Source organism: Nycticebus coucang, chromosome 10, assembly GCF_027406575.1.
Source record: "Nycticebus coucang isolate mNycCou1 chromosome 10, mNycCou1.pri, whole genome shotgun sequence".
NCBI lineage: Eukaryota > Metazoa > Chordata > Mammalia > Primates > Lorisidae > Nycticebus > Nycticebus coucang.
Genome location: NC_069789.1, coordinates 47,787,487 through 47,804,397, shown reverse-complemented (window position 1 = coordinate 47,804,397; position 16,911 = coordinate 47,787,487). Strand labels below are relative to the sequence as shown.

The 16,911-nt window shown below is 43.1% G+C and overlaps 1 long non-coding RNA gene across 1 annotated transcript in view; it reads right to left on the bottom strand.

The window, feature by feature from the left end:
- Positions 1-650: 650 nt before the first annotated feature.
- Positions 651-16,911, bottom strand: part of LOC128597020 (uncharacterized) — a 33,931-nt gene continuing 17,670 nt past the window's right edge. Inside the window, exon 4 of the long non-coding RNA XR_008383190.1 lies at positions 651-1,703. This is a non-coding gene — a long non-coding RNA (uncharacterized LOC128597020). The remainder of the gene's footprint in view (positions 1,704-16,911) is intronic.

The following is a 16,911-nucleotide window of genomic DNA, read 5'->3' as shown; positions in this document are numbered from 1 at the left end:
AAAATGAAAAAGAAAAAAATGTAAAAATCTATAGGGTATGAAACACTATAATAAACACTTATAAATAAAAGGCAAACTTTTGAGGTGAAGGAGTTTGGGGAAGCTTGGCCCAGAGTGGTCAGTACCCTACCCACTCCGCCCAGCAAAGCAGGTACTTTCTGGTCTCTGTTAATATAGTTTATAGTTAAATTGCTGAACCCCATGTGGACTGAAAGGGCCTTTTTATCTTTAAACACACAGATGAGGAAGGAGGATCTCCTCCCACCCCAGCCTGGGCTAGTGTGTGTGAGACCACACCACGGGTTTTTCCACTATCAATCTTCCCTTGTTGTGCTCTGAGAGAAAAGAGAAGGACAGGAGGGGGAAGGTGGAATCAGAAAGGTAAAACTTCCCTTTGTTTTGGCAGACCTGGTAAGAATAAATAACAGGGTCTGACTTTTCCTAAAAAAACTGGATGGAAATTTAGGGGTGTCAAGGATTCACGTGGGGACTCTCTGAATCTACCCTCCCCAACCCTGGCTACTACCCATAACTCCATTGAGCTTCTCGTGACATGCAGTATCCCTGCCCACAGCACCAGAGGCTGCTCATGCCCCCTTAGAGCACTGTCAACAACAGCCACAGCCAGAACAGAAAGTCTTTATTAAGTGTCTTCTGCACACAGCAGCGTGATAGATCAATGGGTATTGATTGGTTTGGTTTTGCTACCCATGTTCCCTCAAGGGAAGACCAGCTCTTCAAACAACCAACCCAGAATGAAACAAAACAAAACACATAGGCTAGACAAAAGCTCAGATTTTCAGATTTTTATGGAAAACAAATATATTTGCAAATAGTGTGGAGTTATAGATGAGTCCTTTATAGAAATTACCGTAGAAAAAAATTCACAGCCACAACTCTGCCCTGTTAGAGTTTACAATTTAAGAATAACCAAACAGCCGTCTCAGAGAACATCAAACAGGACTAAAAAGAAGATTGCTTTTTGCTTTGTTTCAGTTTGATTTTATCACAGGACCGTGTAGTGGTAAAAATCACAAGCTTTTGTGCCAGAAAAAACTGAGATAGAATTCCAGTTATCTTATTCCTGTTAACATGTGGCCCTGAGCAAATGGTAAAATTTCTCTCTGCCTCACTTTTCTCATCTATGAAATGGGAATAAAATAGCAACCACAAAGAATTGTTGTAAGGGTAAAAGTCAAGTGATGTTCAAAACAATTTTAACATGGCAACAGTCACATAGGAAATTCTTAACAAATGGCTGCTCTTTGGTATTGGATATAAAGAGACAATATCATTTCCCAAGGGCCAGCTCTGTGCAAGACACTGTTTTAAGCTCTTGGCATATATGATTTATTTCACCCCACAAGAATCCTGTGTGGTGAGTAATACTCTTATTCTCCTTTTATACTGGAGGAAACTGAGGCACACTTGTCAGTGATCACATGGTTAGTAAATGGCAAACCCAGGCTGTCTGTCTCCAGAAGATTTCCGCAGAAAGGAAAATCCACTTGTTAATCTAAATAGTTGAGTTGACATTTTTGCTGAGAAACCCTAGATAGAAGATTTTGTCACCGTCTCCTTTATCTGCTGACACCAGTCAGTGAATGGCCAACGTCAACTGGACTCTGTCTCCTTGGAAAGGTCCCAGGCTTGATCTGGATGGCTGACCTCTATGAACAGTTACCTTTGACCTGGTCTCCCAACTGAAAACAAAAAGGGGGACAGTTACATAAAGTAATGCTGGCCTACATTCTTGACCTCCTGTCTTGCTTCCAGATCCTCAGAACGGACACTGAAGTTCACCGGGAAAGAGGCACAAAGTGATGTCCAACTTGCTCTTGTCCCTCAAAGGCCTTGTCATTAGCCCAGCATGGCCGACGATCAGTGAATATTGGTAGGTTTGGTTTTGCTGCCTGTGTCCCCTCTAAGAAAGATCAGCTCCTTAAACATTAACCCAAAATGAACCAAAACAAAACACACAGGCTAGTCAAAAGCTTAAAAATTCAGATTTGTATAGAAAAATAAATTTGCAATAGGCTAATTGAAACTACAAAAGAGTCCTTTCAAGAAATTAGTTTTCAAATACTAAACATCATCAAATAAGAGAGTCTTGAGATAGGATTTAGTGAACACGTAACAAAATCTTGTGATTATTCCTCTCCATTTGCGTGGATAAAGTTTGGTTCCTATAATGGTTGAACATCAACCCCTATACACTTTTTTCTCTAGTTGATTTAGGAGACATTGTCTCAAAAACACCCAAAAGTTTAATTGTTTTTAAATTTAAATTATCTAAATTAGTGGATACCTTACTATACAACTTTTTTTGGTTACTAGTTTAAAAACTGCTTGTTGCTTCCCCTCCCCCCCCAAAAGGATACCAGAAAAATCCACCAATTCAATCTGTCTGGAGTCATTAATGTCAGACAAACAAAGGTCTTGACTGAGACTCAGAGTCATCATACATGGCCCATTCTTTATAATGTCCCCAGATTGCCACTATAGAGTTCTCTGATAGGTGTCAGAAGCCCAAGTTCAAATGAAAAACTACCACAGAATTGTTTGGTGACCAAAACATCAACTGCTTAGTTTCCTTCCTCCCACATATGATCAATCTCCACAGGTTCCTCAGAGATCATGATGAGATGGTGACAGTGACAACGCTGGTGCTGGTGGTGGTGGGTATTTTCGGCAACTGTTGTTTATTGAGTTTTACCATATGTCAAAGCATTGTTCTAAGCCTTTGGCCTGAATTAACTAAAAATATCCTCATGGAAACCCTAGACCAGAGATTTCTTCCCAAATCCTTGTCTACTGTGTTCTCTTGAACACAGGACACTGTGACAAGTTGCATTTTCAAAAAATACCCTCAACAATATCTTCCACCCTATCGCCCCTTCAGAGAATGTGTTTTTGATCATTTTTCCATCAAGGGGAGGGAGCTACATTTCTTCCACTTGAACATGGTGACTTCACCACTACGGCAGAAGTGACTTCCAAGGCTGAAACCGTGTCTACCTGATGCCTCTCAGATGCCTTCTTATACTTGAACCCAGCCATGGAGCTGAGAGGTAGCCTGGGCCACAAGGAGAGACTCTGTGTAAAGGCTGCAGTCAACGCCCCCCACCCCCGCCAGTGGAGTTCCCCACCGACTCCCAACATCAAGCACTAGACAGGTGAGTGAGGGTATCTTCAGGTAACTCCAGATCCAGCCACTGAGTCACCACCAGCCTACAAGTTCCAGACATCAAGGTATTGTCCCTGCGATAGGCCCACTCTGAATCTCTAATCCACAGCTGTCAGCATAATAAAACAACTTGTTATTTTAGGTCCCAAAGTGTGGGGCTCTCTACGATTACAGAGCAATACAGACTCTAGTCTCTCCCTTAGAGTCTAGGCAGGAGTCAGACCTAGGAGCCTCTTATTCCTATTACTAACATTGGTGGGGCCTGTGGCAAGAATACAGATAGAGGCTATATACCTTGTGTCTAAATATTTAAAATCTATGGATTAGGTAAACTATGTAAAATATGTTCTGTTCCGCGACATTGATAAATACGCCTTCCCAACAACTCTGAAACTTTCTAGTTTATCGTGTAGTCCTCCCAGTTCTGTATGGGAAGCTGGGGGTTCTGGGAGAACTGGCCATCAGCCTGCGGTTTGCCCTCTTTCCCCGTCCTCTGTCTCCACCCCACATTGCATCACTGACTGTTGAAGCTCCATCTTACCCGATTCCCATCTTCCCCCTACGATTGCATGTGGCAATCCCTCAGTTTGGCGTCCCTCAGTCCTAGAGGCCCACACAATGGCAGTGGCAGGATCCAACCTCAGGGTAAGGGGCACAGCAGGAGTGAAGACAGCTGCCAATCTACCACAGTGGAAACCCACACGACCTCGGAGTGGGCTCAGCATGATGGGGGCAGGAAATTCCCTGTATGGCCTCAGGATGGACTCTTGCCTTTGTCCCCAAGGAGAAGAGCACTGCCTGAGGAACGCCTTGGGGACCTCTAGTGCACAGGGCCCAGAACGGGGCCCCCCTCACTGCACTCTTGATCCCTCCTCAGAACTGAGAAGGTTCTGAAAGATATACCCAGCCTACCACCTTCCAAAAGTGGTTTAAGAAGAGGAAAGGAAGGGTAAGGGCTTCTCGGATCACTTTACATCTCCACCAGAGATTCTATACCCACCCCCTATGCCAGGCTCAGGAAGGGGACTGGAGAGATGTTGCTAAATACTATCTCCAAAGTCCCTCGCTCTCTCTGGAGCCTTCCTGTTTTTGACAGAGCATCACTTCCTGCCGTGTTCTCCAAGCCAGCTTTACCATCAATAAAGCCAGAAAACATAGTCTGATCCTCATTTGCCTTCTTCAGTATAATTATCAGCTGGCTAGGACCTGAGGAAGCAGAGAGCCCTGGGGACCAATTTGCATCCCAAACCTCCAATAGCAAGCAACCCAGGAGTTTAAATCCTTCACTCTACCCCAACTTCTGAGCTCTGCATTTCAGACACCTGAGGTAACAAGCAAACTGGCTGATTCTTCCAGGAATCATTGCATCAGATGAGGAATAGAAAAGAAACAAATCAATATCTGGAATTTTTTTTAGTTGTTTCAGTTACAGATAGATAAATATTCTAAAATGGAAAGGCGATGAGATGATAGAAACATTGGGAATTGGTAAATGGAAAAAAATCATTCATAAAGGGGAAAGTAGGATGTATTTTGGGGAGGGGGGCATAATTAAAGATAGAGGACCAGAATCTCTAGCAATAACACAACTGTCCTGCACAGCACTCAGATTCACGGCCCATACAGCCCGGAGGCAACGGGAGTATGATGACCCTGGTGTGTTCTGCCACTGAGTCCCAGAGACAGCGTCCAAAACCTCACAAGTACAAAACTTGGCTCCCTGTCACCAGACTCTTTCTCCCAAAGCAAATTTCAAGTGACTAATTAACTTGCAAATGCATAGTAAGTTACTGTGGGCAGACATTGATGAAGACACGCATTACCTGACCTAGGCAAATTCAGCTGTATTACATTATTAAAGTCGTCTGACAGACTACAGAACTATCCAGGGTCAAAATACATTATCAAGTTATAGTAACAGTGAGGGAAAATTAGTGGAATGATGTGAATAGGAGAATGTGTTTCTCATTAGCCAAATGACATCTACAATACATGTGCACATTCATACACAGATGCATTTTTCCAGGATGCACATACACACCTATGAGAGCCAGGAGGCTGTCTAGGAGGTTTGGAACCCACTAGCATTAATGTTATACAAGCGGAGTACCCCTTATCTAAAACGCTTGGGACCAGAACTCTCTGGGTTAAGGATTTTTTTTTTAGATTTTAGAATATTTGCATATATATAATGAGATACATAACAGACTTGGTTGGGTCCTAACCACAAAATTCACTGATGCTTCATGTATGAGTCTAGACAATTAAGTCTGCAAACTTATCCTAGAAAAAGTGCTACATACCTCATTGCTGAATATCACGATGGTCACCTTCCAAGTCCTCCCCTTGGGAAGCTCTGCACTGACACCAGTGCCTACTCTACCCTTCAAAGCAATTCGGGAGCTCTTTTCCTAGAATGGCTATCAGGGCTGTCATTGTACAAGGTTGCACAATTAAGTTCGTGGACTCGTCCTAGAAAAAGTATTTTGAAGGGTGCACCAGACAATGGCATTGGTGTATAGCTTCCAAAGGGGAGTGACTGTAGTGACAGTCAGCCATGGGGTGTGTAGCACTTTTTCTAGGATGAGTTCACAAACTTAATTGCCCGACCTCTTACACCTTATAAACATGTCCTGAAGGTAATTTTATGAAATGTTTTTAATAATTTTGCACATGAAATAAAGTTTGGGTTAAATACTTACGTGTGGAATTTTTTGCTTGTTGGCATCATATTAATACTCAAAAACTTCCAGACTGGGGAACATTTCGAATTTCAGATCTTCAGATTAAGAACACTCAGCCTATATAATGCATATAAATAAATGTTTTGAATGACCAAAGAATCAGCCATTTACTTTTTCACCCTTGAAACTTAGGCCCTATGAAGGCACCAAGAATTTGATATTTTGTAGAGGGCAAAGCCACCTGTATCACTACATTAAACATCAGGGAGGTCTGGAACAATTGCTAGTGACTTCCTCTCCCTCTTACTGAGATTTCCTGGTTCTCCGTCATTATTGTTGTTTTTTTAATCTCTTCTCATCCCCTCATCTGCCCTCTTAGGCTTTTCATCTCTCCCTTCATCCTTTGGCGTCATTGATAGGTTAGAAAGTGACAGCCCCATGAGCTAACACCTTGTCCTCAAAACACGACCATCAGGCTGCAGGGAGCTATGATCATGCCATTGTTCTCCAGCCCAGGCAACAGAACAAGACTCTCTCTTAAAAAATCAAAATATGGTCCTCAGACCAGCAGCAGCAGCATCACCTGCAAGCTGTCAGCAATGTAGAATCTCATTAAGCACCATCCACCCCACCAAAAACTTCTCATGACATCTGTGTGCCCATTAACCATTTAGTAAGCACTGCTGTCCAGTGCGGTCACACACTCAAACATACATGCACACAACAAGCTTTCTTCTAACTCACCGGTCAGACTTAATTACTGTGAGCTGATGATCAATTTATCCTATTATTTACACCACTTGCTTCTCTCTCTTCCTCAATCTGATTCTCTCTTGTTTTTATTTTGTCCCTTTCCACTACCTCCTCACAAAGGCTAGGCATGGAAAATTAAGCAACAGCAGTTTCAAAACTATTCTTTGTAGCAAGTTGGGTGAAAAGCTTAATGAGGAAGGAGTTACAAAGTATATTCTTGAAAGGATTTTTATTTGAGCACAACCCAGATGTCAGCTGCAGTCGCCCTGTCACATGAGATTTAGATTAAATTAGCTCAAGCTGACTGTGCGATGTCCAGCAGGAAGTTTAATGCCCTCCTCGAGACCAGGGCAAGTTCTGGAGGGCACACTGCGCAGGCCCACTCCTGGCTCTGAGTTCATGTTCAATGGGCCCTTGGCTTGCTCCCCTGTCTTCACCCAGCTTCTCTGCTCTGCTCTCCGCACCACCGTGGAAAGGCTGCTCTGTCTTTGATTTCTCCCCTCCCAACAATATTTGGAAGCCTTAACTGAAGGTTTGAGGACACAGCAATGGTTTACTCCTCACGTAGTGTCTGATGGCTGTTGGACGTTTCTGTTCTTAATGTCTGTCCCCAGCGCCCCACTCAGTAGGTCCAGGGCTCTGCCTTTCCGCACCTCCTCCCCTGTTCCCTGCCCTCCTCCCCTCATTTCTGTTTTCCTCCATCCCCAGATTCTTGTTCTGCTTCTTATACATGATCCTTCAGCAATTTTATTTTGTTTTATAACTGACCTCTAATTCATACCTCTAAAATTTCTAATTGTTTTCCTGAACAAAGTTCCTCTCCTACAAAGCTTCTAGTTACAGCTATTTAAATGCTGATTTTTGTCATCCCACTATATAAGGAAGACAGGAGGGGCCTTTAGCATGGTGATGAGGCTGGCTTTTGGTCACGAGATCTGGGACTCCTGAGTTAGTGGTATGAAGACATCCTGGGAACAGTGCAGATCAGAAGGCGAGAGCCAAAGACTCAGAAAGAACTCATTTCTCACAGCCATTCTAATCCCCATCTAGTACCACATGGACCCAGGTCCCTCTGCCCTCTGTTAACACAGTGAAGTACCCAAATCAGACACAGTTACATTCCCTTTCTCCGTCCCAGATGTTATATGTCTCCCATCACAGCTGTTGAAATGCCTAAGTGCATAGCTGCGTGCATAGCTGAGTGCCTTCATGCAAATTCTTTATCCATTTCAAACTTTGGGTTCTACATCTATAAAATGGGTATAATATTACTTACCAGAATGTTAAATGCAACTTTTCCAGTTTTTGCCTCATTTTGGCTGAGGCTCTAAAGCTGAGGAGTTTAGCACCAACGTGTTCTAACAAGAGGGAGCCCAGCCATACATGTGGGGTTCACTAAAGATGGCAAAACTGGGTATGAGTCCTGCAGTCTGTTGCACTTTCTTGCCCAAATGTGACCGGAGACCAGAAAATTGATTTGAATAAGACTAGCGAGCATAGATTTTTTCCCTTCCTTCTAGCCCATGCAGGGAGACAAAGAAGTTTCCCTCCTCAAGCCAAGTGAGGAGGTTGTGGGGTTCCTGTGATGAGCAAAGTGATAAAGTGCTTGGGAGCAAATAGCCTATGTTTCCTGAATCTTTCCTAAAAATCTGCCTGCAATGACAAAGCCAGGTGGTGAGGATAGGCTTTGTACTTTTCAGGGCAAAGATTCTGTGTTTTCCTGTGAATCAATCTGAGTCATCTCCAGGGGTCTTCCTAGAGGAGTTACCAAGCTCGCCCGGGATGGCAGAGATGACTCCAACAGGAAGAGGCTTGAGTGTGCCTTTGGGGGCAGAAGGTGAGGGGGTTTCTCACGCAGTGATCTGCAAGGTGACTCACTGTGCCCAGGAAGGAAACAGTGAGACGTCTCACTGAGGGGAGCAGTGCCTCTGCACAACCCATGAAGATGCCCGAAGAGAAGAGACCCATCTGAGCCGCAGCTGGAGCCAGTTCCAGGTTACACCACCAGCAACCATGGAAGGCATTCTCCTTACCCTTCACTCCCACCGTGCCTCTAGGGGACCAGCCTCATCAGATGTGGGGGATGGCATTGGAGAAAAGAAATTGGCATTGGAGAAAGCCTTCTCTCTTCAGGGAATGCAGAATCTCATCACTCGCCACCCACTCACCACAAGAGCCTCCCTCCAACTATGCTTGCTATTCCTAGGCACGCAGGAGGATCGTGTTTCCCCAAACTCACTTGCAGGTAAACTTGTTATGGGCAACGGAACATAGGTGGGAGTAATATGAGGCACTTTAAGGCCAAGGCATGAAACTCCCTGTAGGATCCTCCACTATTTTTCCCTCCTCCCAGGGTGATCACGGAAGCCACAGGGCAAAGATGGCAGAACCACAGATGAAAGGGGCCTGGATCCCGAGTCACTGTATGGAAAAGAAGTGCCCAGCCTTCAGTGGATATGTATGACAAAGTTTTATTATGCCGAAGCACAACATTGTAGGGATTTTGTTTTGCTTTGTTTTGTTTTTATTACTACCGCATGAGTTAGCCTGCCCTAACAATACACGCAACTTCTCTGCCTGCGTCAGGCCTGATCTGGCCCTGCTGGGAGAGAATAAGCTTTCGGTTAGGTGAAGTAGTAAAGTTTTTGTATTAGACTGGAAGACTAATATAAAGTTTTTATATTCATACTGAATGATACACTTTGTTTTTGTATATTTTGAAATTTTGAAATAATTATAGATTCACAGGAAGTTGCAAAGATAATAAAAAAAGGTCTCAGGTACCTTTCGCCGGGTTACATCTTCCAATGGTTACATCTTCTGTAACTATTGTACAATACCAAACCAGGAAATTACATGGGTACAATGTCTTTATACAGTTCTGTGTCCTTTTATTGTACAAGTAGATTCCTGCAAATCTCAGCCAGCAGTGCCATCGAGATACAGAACTGTTCTATCACCACGAAGATCTCCCTGGGACTACCCCTTTTTGGTCCTGCCGACCTCACTCACCACCACCATTTCCACCATACCTCACCCCTGGGCACCAATAATTGGTTCTCCGTCACTATAATTTTCTTATTTTAAGACTGTTATATAAATAAAAGTGACCCTTTTGAGGATAGCCTCGTTTTTCTTTTTTTTCATATCCTCAGAATACTGTATTTTCTTTTTTTTTTTTTTTTTATTGTTGGGGATTCATTGAGGGTACAATAAGCCAGGTTACACTGATTGCAATTGTTAGGTAAAGTCCCTCTTGCAATCATGTCTTGCCCCCATAAAGTGTGACACACACCAAGGCCCCACCCCCCTCCCTCCTTCCCTCTTTCTGCTTCCCCCCCCATAACCATAATTGTCATTAATTGTCCTCATATCAAAATTGAGTACATGGGATTCACGCTTCTCCATTCTTGTGATGCTTTACTAAGAATAATGTCTTCCACGTCCATCCAGGTTAATATGAAGGATGTAAAGTCTCCATTTTTTTTAATGACTGAATAGTATTCCATGGTATACATATACCACAGCTTGTTAATCCATTCCTGGGTTGGTGGGCATTTAGGCTGTTTCCACATTTTGGCGATTGTAAATTGAGCTGCATTAAACAGCAAAGAGACAACCTACACAATGGGAAAGGATATTTGCATATTTTCAATCAGACAAAAGCTTGATAACTAGGATCTATAGAGAACTCAAATTAATCCACATGAAAAAATCCCATAGATCAATGGGCAAGAGACATGAATAGAACTTTCTCTAAAGCCTCATTTTTTTTTTAATACTCAGCATGATACCCTTGAGATCTATCCAAGTTTTTGCGTGTATCAGTAGACTGTCCCTTTCCATTGCAGAGACGTGTGTGTGGTAATGGATGCACCGAATGCTTTTATTTAAGCATTCGCTCATTGTGGACATGGTGGTTTCAGTGTCGGTTATTACAAATAAAGCTACCGGGAACAACCAAGCCCAGGTCGTGTGTGGTCATAAGAAGGGTGATTGTTGGGTGGTTTAGTAGATATATGTTTACCTTTTTTTCTTTTAAAGAAACTGCCAAACAATTTTCTAAAGTGGCTGTAGCATTTTAAATTCCCTCCAGGCGATGTCTAAGAGATTCAGATTCTCTGTATTCTTGTGAGAATTTTGCAGTATTCATTTCCAATGGAGCCTTTTTCATTTCAGCTGCTCTAACAGGTGTATAGTGAAATCTTGTTATGATCTTCATTTTTATTCCCTGAAGGCTAAGTGGTCTGGACATCATTTCACACCCTCATTTATCAGCTGTGGATGCTCTTCGGTGAAAGCTTTCTTTCTCCATGCCATTTGTCTATTTTATATTTGAACTGCTTATTTGCTTTTTTAAAGAAGTTGAGTACTGAGAGTTTTTCATGTATTCAATACACTAGTCCATTTTCAGACCCGTAGCTTACAAATGTTTCCTCCCAGTATATAGTTTTTTTTTTTCATCCAGTTTATCTTTTTTTTTTTTCCTTTTATGAATCATGCTTTGGTATCATGTCTAAGAACTCTTTCCAAAGCCCTTGATCTCAAAAATGTTCAGTGTTCTTCTAAGTTTTATAGTTTGCATTTAAGTCTACAGTCCCACTGTGAGTAAATTTTTGCATAAGGAATAAAGTTTAGGGTCTTTTTTTTTTTTTTTTTTTTGCCTACAGATGTTCAATTGCTTCAACACTGTGCTGAGAACACTCTCCTTCTTCCATTGAACTTCTGTCAAAAATCAATCTGTTGTACTTGTATGAGGCTATTTCTGGGTTGTCTATTTTGTTCCATTTATCTATGTGCCTGTCCTTTTGCCAGTATTTCTTGATTGAGATTATTTTTCAGATGGAAAAATTACAAAGAAAGCTGTAGATGTGTCCAATGTACTACCCAGTAAGAAGGAAAGTGATCCAACAGCATTTAGATAGAGCTGTGGGGAAAAGTACATTTTCTTCTTGCTAAAAATCTCACCAAGCCCAGTTTGCTCAATAAGTGATTATAATTATCAACTTCTTAGAGGTCTTTGGCTGTGTGTGTGTGTATGTATTTAATGTGTTATATATGGGAAGCAACTGATATTGTACCTAGCACACTGTAAGTCCCCAATTTTATTGCTTGTCATGAATATTTAACAATATCGTCATCATCACTATACAGGCTACTCTCTGATTTCCCTGTAGTGGTTATACAGAGAGACCATCATTTCTATCTCTCAAATACTTCTCTCACCTGTACTCAGAAATTAAAAACTGCCTTAAGGAGGAAAGAATTTTGCTGGCAGTCATGATGCTTGCCTTCCCCCCACCCCTTGAAAAAAAAGGAGAATTGATCTAAAGCTGCGGTTCTCAACCACAGGAACTGTATTAAGGGTCGCGGCATTAGGAAGGTTGAGAACCACTGATCTAAAGAGAGGTGAAAGTCCCCAGGGCAGCAGAGGTGAACAGGCTTTCCATCACGACCTTCACAGCTACCCACTTGCTTTTCCCAGTAACCTCAGCACTTGGACACTGTGTCCAGGACCTGCCCTCCTGGAGCAATTCATGGCATATTCAAGGGACCATATCAGCCAAGGCAAAAGCTGGAGTGGAAAAAAGGATAAAAGAAGGGAAATTGTTCATGTCCTTCAAACCCTCCTTAGAACTCTCCAGCCATATAACTTTAAGATCTGAGTTAGGTATCCCTGAAGCTTGGCCAAACCCACCATGGTCTGGCTGAGCCCTCCCAGCGGAGGACAGGCCTGGGAGAATCACACAAATCAATGGGTTAATGAGGGTTTCCAGGGCTGAGGTAGCGAGGGTTGCAACAGCTGGGATGAGGAAAGGAGGGATTATTATTTTTAATTTTAGTACATCCATGTATTAATAAAGGGGTTGAATGAGATGTAAGGACGCTGAGGGTTAGGGTGGGAAGGGGGTGAGAGAATTGCCCCTCATTTCTAAATGTTTGCCTGCGTGACCTTTGAAATCAGAGAATTCTTCAAGTCTGGTGATAGCAAACACTCTTCATCATGCCCTTCAGTGGCTGCTGACTGCAGACGGCTTTTTTCCCCTTAACAATAGAGAAGATGGAAAAGAAAAGGCAAGCTTTCGGCCTCAGGGATTTTTTTTTTTTTTTAACCACAGCTCTTTCCGCTCCAACCTACATCTAAGAGGAAGGGAAACTATCTTTTGTTATCACTCAATCTCCCTTAAATTTAAGAACAGCTGGGGATATTTTTCATGATTCATTAAATTCACATCATTCCAAAGAAATCTTCCTGCCGATTTATCTTTGCCTCAGCAGTTGGGGCTCCAGGAGTGTGAGGTTTCCTGAATGCTGTCAACCTGGTTCCACTGTTTTGGGCTGAGTCTGTGATCTTTCATGCTGGAATATCTTTTTTTTTTTTTTTTTTTTTTGAGGGTGAAAGAGAGAGGGAAAGGAATCAGGGTATTGAAATGAATCTTTCCAGTCAATTTTTCCCTTTCTGGAGATAAAGAGAAAGTCGTATGGCTGTCACAGCTAAAGACTAAACCCTAGCTAATGTCCTCAGCAGGGAAGAATAATTAGTAAATTCTCTAATTAGAATCCTGTTTACATTTCTCTTTTCATAGAGGCTAATCCTTGTGTTTAAAGAAGATATTCTGCCTTGATTAAAACCATTGGTTTTAATCAGCATCATAGTAGAATCCATATGGTAAGTGCAAATGTGCTTGAGTTCCCTAAGTAGTCATTCATGGAGTCATTCATTTATGGAAGGCACACTATATGCTAAGTACTATACGTGATGCTAAATGCAAATATGACATGATCTCTAGCCCCGTGGGCTAGGACAAGCATAACAAACAGGTTTCATCCTCCAAGCCGGCTGTCAGCTATTGGAGGTAGTTTCCTACAGCATTCTGAGGCCATGTCCTGGTTCACACACAAAAAAGAACTTTCCTGGGTTATTGATGACAGTCCTAAGGGTACAGGGGTGGAGCACAACAAAGAGAGGAAGACCTTGCCTGGGAAGTGTGGAGCATTATGCCAAGGGCTTTCACGTACATCAGCGTCATCCTCACTCGGGGCACAAGTAGGGCTGAGCCGATTAGAGAAATGATCGACGAAACCCTGGTTTTCCTCCCTCTAGGAACTCATGGTTCTATGTTAGAGCAGCACAGAGCCCCATCATGGCTCTGCCGTTTGTAGCTCAGTAAAATTAGGCAAATTACTTACACTCTCTGTGCCTAAGTTTCCTCGCCTGCAAAGTGGGGAGAACAGTACCTACTTCTTAAATTGTTAGGAGGATAATAAGAATTCCAATGGGTAAGGCATCCGACTGTGCCTGGCTCCTGGTGAGGGCCGCTGTGTGTGATCATTAGTGCCTTTTCTGCTTGTGGTTGTGATTGCTGTAGACCCAGCCCAGTCAGACAGTCAGCTGAACAGCTGAACTTTCCTTCCCTTCTCCCCTTTTTGGTTTCTCCTCTCCAATAGCATTATGTCCAAAAAGAAAGAAAGAAAGAAAGAAAGAAAGAAAGAAAGAAAGAAGGAAGGAAGGAAGGAAGGAAGGAAGGAAGGAAGGAAGGAAGGAAGGAAGGAAGGAAGGAAGGAAGGAAGGAAGGAAAGAAGGAAAGAAGGAAAGAAAGAAAGAAAGAAAGAAAGAAAGAAAGAAAGAAAGAAAGAAAGAAAGAAAGAAAGAAAGAAAGAAAGAAAGAAAGAAAGAAAAAGAAAGAAAGAAAATATTTGCCTTCTCTATGTTTGGAGTTAATAGGAGCCTCATATCCTGAGAGATTTACTGAGGGCTCTTCTATAAAAATCAAGTGTAACCACATCTGCCTTTTCGGGGATGAAGTACAGTAAGCTTGTATTTCAACAAGCTTTCTAGGAATTCGAGAATGGCGATACATTAACTGATAACTAAGCCGTGAGCACAGCACTATCCCTGAATAAGCACAAAATAAAAAGCTTAAGGAATTCTGGCCGTGACCTCACTAGCATTAATGGTGGAAGGTCATTCTGTTTCCTGCACACCGTGTGTGCCCTTTCCACCTGCCGGCCAAGAATGCTACATTTGTGCCTTTCCCGCCCTGTAGGGAACACTGGAATGGTTCAAAAAAGTTAGTTTCTGTCCCTCCACCCAAGCCTCACCAGGAAGACTCCTAACAAGTCTATCAGAAGAAGTGAATCATTGGCAAAGCCAGGCATTAGCATCAGGACAGAGAGTAAGAGAAGCCTGCAGCAGAGACGTTCACGGCATCAGATGGTGGGATGTGAGAGAAACGTTGGGTGGGCAAGTCACTTGAACTGATCTCTAACTGGGAAGGAAGGAACAGAAATCAACAGGTGACCCACGAGAGATCAAGTCCTCTGAAATCTTTGGTCTCATTTAGTCCCCAGCAAATCTGCCCTTTCTGATGGATGAGGACACAGATTCTAAGAGCCTTTGGGGCCGAAGATCCCTGAGGTCCAAATCCCCTGCCTGGCAGACTCCAGAGCACTTTCCACTCGATCGTGCAATTTTCCTGGGCGGAGAAGACAATAGGCCCTGTGAAAAAGCCTAGGGAGCGGACCGGGCAGGTGGATGGAGAAGGCCAGGGAGGTTTGGAAAGGAAGAGCCAGCAGAGTGCACCCTGTATACAAGCCAAAGGCGACCAGGGCGAGATCACACGTGAACAGACAGGTCTGTGGTGTTTTGTTTTGTATGCGTGTGTGTTTATTTTTTACTGAATCTTGTGAGGGGCTCTAGGACTTAATTTCACAATGGAAATTACCATTTGGAATCATTTTATTTATTGTCTTACGTATATTGACCTACAATAAACCGCTCATGCTCTGCGATGAGGCCAAACTACCTTAAACAGATGGGGAACTTCACACCCAGCCTCAGGTTTCCACGGTCTCCCCCACTTCACTTTAGCCAAACCTTCACATTAGAAGTTAAGGTGGCCAGTTTGGGTTACTTTGTCTCTTTCAGTCTCCGAAACATAAGCAAGAGGAGGAGGCAGGCAGAGTGATAGTCCACTAACTGACAAAATGAGCCGCAAAGTCACTGAACGTATCTGAGTGCTATTACTCAAAACTGTCTTTCTAAAATCCATGGCCCTTCACATCCCCCTCTGCTTAAAATCCTTTAAATAGTTTTTCATTTCTCTAAGTTAAAGCTCAAATCTCTTAAGTATGTGACACAGTGATTTAGGACTCACTCGGCCCTTGTGCAGAGGCATATCTGCATTTGAATCCTAATACTGTAACAGAGGAGCTGTGTGACCTTGGGCATGTTACCCAGTCTAAGACTCAGTTTCGTCTTCTGTAAAGTGGAGTTAACAATTAGACCTACCAGGAAGCCACTTTTGAGGATGAAATGACAATGACGCGTGCGAAACCCATAGTTCTGTGGTCTGGTGAAACGGTAACTGTGCTTGTTTTTGACTTAGAAGCCCCATTGATGACCTTGCTCTATTACTATTCCTAAGTAATTTCTTAACATGCCTTTCCTTGGCATTTCCAGCCACGTGGAATTTCATTTTACTCCCCCTGATGCATAGTTTTCTGTCATCTGCCCCATGCCTTTGCACATGACGTTCCCTCTGTCTAGGACAGCGGTTCTCAACCTATGGGTCGCAACCCTTTTGTAACAATGAAAATACATCACAGCATTAGGAAGGGTGAGAACCACTGGTCTAGGACACTGTACTTCCTCCTCTGGACACGACTAATTAGGAGTTACCTTCCAGCCTTTCATTGAACATCCTGCCTCCTTGCCCCCGGCAGGCTGAGTCCGGTGCCTTTGTGTTCCCACAGCCCCTCGGACATTGCATACCACAGCACTCTGTGACCGTGAAGCCTTCCTGTGATGTCCCCACTGGTTGTCTAGCACCTGGCATATAGGCAGCTCTTAGATATGCTTAAATATTTACAAAGGAATGACAGTCCCTATCATTGCAGAGTACACTTTGCACCAAGTCACCCTCCTGAGAACCCAAGAAAATAGCAGGTGTTGCTCAAGCCCCTCATTCCTGATTACTTACAACCACGGGGATGTCAGCCTTGCCATGGCCTCACAGTTCTCAAACACCTCTTTCTGGGTTCACTCAGTCCCTGGCAGAGGCCATACTAGAGAGCAATGGACAATGTATCTTGTGGAGGCCACGCCCAGGACCTGCAGGACCCTTGTTAAAAATTGCTTTAAAAAATGTCAAGATGCTCTTGCTCTAAGTGGCCCGAGGTGATCTGTGAAAACGGTTCACTGTTCACTTGACCCAGAAAACCCCACAAAGTCATGCAAGTCAAGAGGTTCAAATCCTCATGTTCATTTTAAGAACACACGTGAAA